Source organism: Equus przewalskii, chromosome 27 (genome assembly GCF_037783145.1).
Source record: "Equus przewalskii isolate Varuska chromosome 27, EquPr2, whole genome shotgun sequence".
Taxonomy (NCBI): domain Eukaryota; kingdom Metazoa; phylum Chordata; class Mammalia; order Perissodactyla; family Equidae; genus Equus; species Equus przewalskii.
Genome location: NC_091857.1, coordinates 3,171,786 through 3,178,766, shown reverse-complemented (window position 1 = coordinate 3,178,766; position 6,981 = coordinate 3,171,786). Strand labels below are relative to the sequence as shown.

General features: G+C 38.5%; 1 pseudogene; it reads right to left on the bottom strand.

Annotated features, from left to right (window-relative positions):
- Nucleotides 1-955: 955 nt before the first annotated feature.
- On the bottom strand, nt 956-2,979 carry LOC139079842 (tigger transposable element-derived protein 1-like; annotated as a pseudogene).
- Nucleotides 2,980-6,981: the final 4,002 nt, after the last annotated feature.

The following is a 6,981-nucleotide window of genomic DNA, read 5'->3' as shown; positions in this document are numbered from 1 at the left end:
ATCCCTGTATGGGCTAGCAGAAGATATGATGCAGGCTCAGCAAGCTGGGGAGTTGAAAGAAAGATTTCTTGGACTCCCAAGGTCTGATAGTAGTGCTCTTTTATTCAGAGAATAGCACGGGGGCAGGACACAAGGGCAGTAAGATCTGCGAACATGGGTTGAAGGTAGGGCTAAATTTATAAGCCATAGGTATGTGAGTTATTTCTTTACAAGACAAAGGAAAGATCATGTAAAAAAATTCATTAAAATGGTTTCAGTGCAGGTGGGGTCTGGTTATCGGGTGGTCATATAACCTTGGATATGAATTGGGTCGAATCAGGTCAGGAGGTCCTGTGCTTCCTGAAGGAGGAGGATATAGATTGGTATGTAAGCCAGGATACCTTGGGCTTCCTTCTCTGGGGCAGCCTTGAGCCACATCAGTTTGACATCTTGTGATAGGCAACACCCACCCATAATCAAATAGGAAAGTTCTATCCAAATAAAGCTGGGCAATGCTGAAATCCTGGTACAATTGTAAGCTTAGGTCTGCACACCACCTCCCTCCCCAGTGTCTGCCATGAATAGTTCACAAATTCTACGTATTAAAAAGAAAAACTAACAAACATTATCAGTAATAGATTATGCTGCTTATTACCTGATAGACTTACGTCCACATAAGAAACTGCAGAATATTGAAGAATAGTCAATAGTACCCAATCTTGACTCGGGAAGAAAAGTATACAGGCGTACCTCAGAGATATTGCAGGTTTGGTTCCGGACCATGGCAATAAAGCAAATACTACAATAAAGCAAGTCATGTGAAATTTTTGCTTTCCCAGTGCATATAAAAGTTATGTTTACACTATAGTTTATTAAGTGTGCAATAGTATTATGCCTAAGAAAACAATGTCCATACCTTAATTAAAAAATACTTTATTGCTAAAAAATGCTAACCATCACCTGGAGCTTCAGTGCATCATAATCTTTTTGCTGGTGGAGGGTCTTGCCTCAGTCTTCATGGCTGCTGGCTGATCAGGGCAGTGGTTGCTGAAGTTTGGGGTGGCTGTAGCAATTTCTTAAATTAAGACGACAATGAAGTTTGCTGCATTGATTGACTCTTTCCATGAACGATTTCTCTGTGGCATGCCATGCTGTTTGATAGCATTTTACCCACAGCAGAACTTCTTTCAAAATTGGAGTTAATCCTCTCAAGCACTGCTGTTGTTTTGTCAACTAAGTTTATAGAGTATTCTAATCCTTTGTTGCAATGTCAACAATCTTCACCGAATCTTCACCAGGAGTAGCTTCCATCTCAAGAAACCACTTTCTTTGTACAGCCATAGGAAGCAACTCCCACCCATTAAAGTTTTACCATGAGATTGTAGTAATTCAGTCACATCTTCAGGCTCCACTTCTAATTCTAGTTCTTTCACTATTTCAACCACACCTGCAGTTACTTCCTCTCCTGAAGTCTTGAACCTCTCACAGTCATCCATGAGGGTTGGAATCAACTTCTTCAAAACTCCTGTTAATGTTGATATTTTGACCTCTTCCCATGAATCACAAATGTTTTTAATGGCATCTAGAATAGTGAATCCTTTCCAGAAGGTTTTCAATTTACTCTGCCCTGACTCATCAGAGGAATCACTGTCTATGGCAGCTATAATCTTATGAAATGTATTTCTCACATAATACAACTTCAAAGTCAAAATTTCTCCTTGATCCATGGGCTGCAGATATATGTTGTGTTAGCAGGTATGAAATCGATATTCATCTCATTGTACATTTCCATCAGAGCACTTGGGTGACCAGGTGCATTGTCAATGAGCAGTAATACTTTGTAAGGAATCTTTCTTCTGAGCAGGAATTCTCAACAGTGGGCTTAAAATATTCAGTAAACCATGTTGTCAGAAGATGTGCTGTCACCCAGGCTTAGTTGTTCTATTTGTAGAGCACAGGCAGAATAGATTTACCATAGTTCTTAAGGGTCCCAGGGTTTTCAGGATGGTAAATGAGCATTGACTTCAGTTCCAAGTCACCAGCTGTATTAGCCCCTAACAAGAGAGCCATCCTGTTCTTTGAAGCTTTGAATCCAGGCACTGACTTCTCCTCTCTAGTTATGAAAGTCCTAGATGGCATCTTCCTCCAATATAAGGCTGACTGTCTACATCGAAAACCTATTGTTTAGTGTAGCCACCTTCATTAACTATCTTAGCTGGATCTTCTGGATAACTCACTGCAGCTTCTACATCAGTGCTTGCTGCTTCACCTTGCACTTTTTTTTTTAAGATATGCTTTTTGGTGAGGAAGATTGGCCCTGAGCTAACACCTATGCCAATCTCCCTGTTTTTTTTTTTTTTCTCCCCAAGGCCCTGGTACATAGTTGTATATCCTAGTTGTAGGTCATTCTAGTTCTTCTATGTGGGATGCCGCCACAGCATGGCTTGATGAGTGGTATGTAAGACTGCGCCCAGGATCTGAACTGATGAGTCCTGGGCCACTGAAGTGGAGTGCCAGAACTTAACCACTAGGCGATGAGGTTGGCCCTCACCTTGCTCTTTTATGTTATGGAGACAGTTCCTTTCCTTAAACCTCATGAACCAGCCTTTACTGGCTTCAGACTTTTCTTCCACAGCTTCCTCACCTCTCTCAGCCTTCACAGGATTGAAGAGAGTTAGGGCCTTGCTCTGGACTAGGCTTTGCCTTAAGGGAATGTTTTGGCTGTTTGATCTTCTATCCAGACACCTAAAACTTTCTCCTTATCAGTAATAGGGCTGTTTTGCTTTCTTATCATTCATGTGTTCAGTGGAGTAGCACTTTTAATTCTCTTTAAGAACTTTTCCTTTGCGTTCACAACTTGGCTAACTGGTACAAGAGGCCTAGCTTTTGGCCTGTCTTGGCTTTTGACATGCCTTCCTCACTAAGTTTAACCGTTTCTAGCTTTTGATTTAAAGTTAGAGACATTTGGCTCTTCCTTTCACTTGGACACTTAGAGGCCATTGTAGAGTTATCAATCAGCCCAATTTCAATACTGTTGTGTCTCAGGGAATAGAGAAGCCCAAGGAGAGAGAGATGGGGGAAGGGACCGCCTGGAGCCGTCAGAACACACAGAACATTTATCGATTAAGTTCAGTCTTATATGGGCGTGGTTTGTGGCTCCCCAAAACATTTACAATAGTAACATCAAAGATCACTGATCACAGACCACTATAACAAATAAAATTGAAATATTGCACGAATTACCAAAATGTCACACAGAGACACAAAGTGAGGAAATGCTGTTGGAAAAACGGCACCAATAGACTTGCTCAACATAGGGTTGTCACAAACCTTCAATTTGTAAAAAATGCAACTTTGTGAAGCATAATAAAGCAAAGTGCAATAAAACAAGGCGTGCCTGTACACTCATTTGCTCCGCAGTGCCTCCAGGGCGAGCAGTATCAGCATTAACTGAAAGCCTGTCAGGAATGCAGGATTTCAAGCCCTACACCAAAGATATTGAATCACAACGTCATTTAATGAGATTCCCTAGGCGTTATGGAATGAATGTTTGTTTCCTCCAAAAATTCGTATGTTAAAATCCTAACCTACACTGTGATGGTGTTAGGAGGTGGGGCCCCTGGGAGGTGTTTAGTTCATGAGAGTGGATCCCTCATGAGTGGGACTAGTGTCATTACAAAAGAGACCCCAGGGAGCTCCTGGCCACGTGAAGACACAAGAAGCTGGAGGTCAGTGAACCAAGAATTAGGTTCTCAAAAGACACCTCTTCTACGAGTGCCTTGATCTTGGACTTCCCATCCTCCAGAGCTCTGAGAAATAAGTGTTTGTTGTTTAAGACATCCTGTCTATGATATTTTTGTCATAGCATCCCAAATGGACTAAGACATGAGTTAATTAGCATACACATTAAATTTTGAGAAGGTTTGATCTGAGATTCTCCACCCCTGAGTTAAAATACTTTGCTCATCCAGTTTCAAATTAATGTCACCCATTTGAGTTTCCCTTATCTCAGGGAGCTGATAAATTGTAAGTTCATATCACAGATCATCAACTTCAGCGTGTGGACATAGATAGAGCCATGTTGTTACCTCCAATGGATGTGATAATGAAACCCAGTGGCTTCATCTACTCTGTATTGTTTGAATGTTTTACAACGTGCATGCATAAAATAGACCAAACAGCAAAGACACTGAAAAACAAACCATATTCCATTGTTCAAATTTTGAAACCAACATTAAAAGTTATTAAATTAAAATTTGAATATTTCAACATTATTCAAAGGTGACACCCTGTATCATAAAGATTCTTATGCAACTTTTAAGAATAAATCAAACTTATTAAAAACAGTTTTAAAATAAATATGTCATATAATATTTTTAGGAAGAAAGGAGATTGCTACCTTGCCACCTCCCCCCACCCACCCACACATACTACACATGCACACAAAATTTGGTTTGAAATAACTGTTCCATCTTCAGTGGATGAAGAAAAGTAGGAACATTGAGCAATTTTCTACTGTGTGTTCAAGTAGAGAACCAAGATATTACCAAGAGACATTATTCTAATTAGCCATAAACATATTTCCTAAGTATGATGATTCTAATGGATTCCTTTTACATGATTTACTTTTTTGTTATTGCCGAAAGAGATGGTCCAAAAAAGAGCCATTTTAGTGGCATTTGATTAATAGCCTTCCCTTTTTTGCGAAACTGGAATTATAAAAGCATAGATGGATACTCAACAATAAAAATAAACAAAGACAACGGGGCTTACACAAGAGACTCTCAACTGAATTATTTAGGCAAGAAAGTCTACGGAAGAAAACAGCAAAATGAACATCCCTTAGTGTGTGTTGTCTTATAGAGAATAAATCAGTAATTCCCTAAGACGTTAATGCAAAGTGTTTTGTAAAATGAAGGGACCCAAGAAAATCTTGGGAACTGAACTATATGCACGAACCTGTGTAAGAATTTGTTACAAGAGCTGATTTTTAAGAAATAAAAGATAATGAAGCAGAGGTGTTCTGTATCATCCTTTCATTAATTAACATTTGAAGTCATGGTTGAACTCCTTCACGATTCTCTCCTCTCTCAGTACAAGTACATTCACAAGGTAGAGTTCCCAGTGACTTGGTTAAACTCTACAAATAAAGATTCTTGCTTAAAGATTCTCTGTAGAGGCACAGAGACATGATGTACCCAAATTAAGTAAAAGGCGCAGATAGATGGTCTGCTCGGTGTCTATATCTTCACAATCAAAAGAAAAAGACTGCCCAAACCTCCACAAATTTGTTTTATACGTTGTGGTGTGAATACTAAAAGATAATTCAAGCTGAATGATTTATGTCTTTAAAATTCATTTTTAAATGAATTAGAAAAATATGGAAAAAAATTTTGTTTTTTCAATTAGTTATTTTAATTATTAATGGCTTTCTAAATTTCAGGCCTTCCACTAAATAGTTTACATTCATCATCTCACATAATATTTACAGAAATTCTTGGGGTTAGCTACTACTTTTATCTCCACTTTGCAAATCAGGAAATAGAGCACTGAAAGATTATATTAGTCAATCAAATTCATGTGCTTCAGTATGGTAGAATTCAAATCAGACAAGATACCATGCATACAAGTGCTTTTCACATATAAATATACCCAGGTAAATTATTTGTGGATGGGAAGTTCTAAGCATTTCTGCATCTTTTATCCTCATGAATTTTTCTATAAAAATTCTTTTTTTCCAGAAAGCATATTAAAAGATTCTAACTTCCAAAGACATTTATTTACTTTACCCTTTCTTGTAACAGTGATTGATTTCTTTGTGATGTTGTCATTATCTAGAGAGAAGTGGTTGGTAAAAATGTCATGTGTTGCAGAGTGGTAGATAAAATGCACACAAAGAGGCCCCCAGTAGAGGCAGCTGCTGGTCATTGGGGACTGTTCTTGGGTTTATTTTGGTGAGGAAGATTGGCCCTGAGCTAACATCTGTTGCCAGTCTTCCTCTTTTTGATTGAGGAAGACTGTTGCTGAACTAACATCTGCGCCCATCTTCCTCTATTTTATGTGGGATGCTGCCACAGCATGGATGACGAGCGGGACTAGGCCTGCACTCGGGATCCAAACCTGTGAACTCCAGACCACCAAAGCAGAACATGCAAATGTAACCACTATGCCTCCAGGCTGGACTACTGGGGACTGTTCTAAGAGAAGTTCCAGAACAGGAATGAAAGTAGAGTCTGGGCTGAAGTAAATTTGGCAGGAGACAATAAATGTAGAATACTTTTTGAGAGGCACAGCAGTGATGGGACAAAAAGGAGGCAGTAATTTAGGGAGGAGTCATAAATTAGTTTCCTTTTTAAATTAGATATAAAGACTTTAACATTAAAGGAAAGACTGTGCAAAAGGAGGTTTTGAAAATACCAAAAAGAAAAGACATAATTGAAGAAGCATGATAGAGGCTGAGCAAGAAAAGGGGTAAAGATGAAGAATGTACATACAAATTCCAGGCTTGGCAAGTAGGAAGGACATTTCTATTGAGCCTGGAATTTTTTTAAAAGTAATAATGGGAGACAATATCAGAATCACTGTCCTTTGGAGATTAATCATCAGAAAATATTGTAGGTGAGACAAATTTTAATATATAAAGAACTCTCAAAACTTATTACAAAAGCAAACAACTCAATTTAAAAATGGACAAAAGATTTCAACAGATACTTCACCAAAGAGGATATAAGGATGGCTAACAAGCATATGAAAAAGTATTCAATATCATTAGCTGTAAGGGAAATACAAACTAAAACCATGATGAGACAGCAGTATACACCTATTAGAATGACTGAAAAATCCTGACAATACTAAATGCTGTTAAGGATGCAGAGAACTGGAACATTCATACAGAGCTGGTAGGAAGACAAAATTAGTACAGTCACTTTGAAAAACAGTTTGGCAGTTTTTTCTTCTTTAAGTTAAATATGCACTTACCATATGACCCACCAATCCCACTAC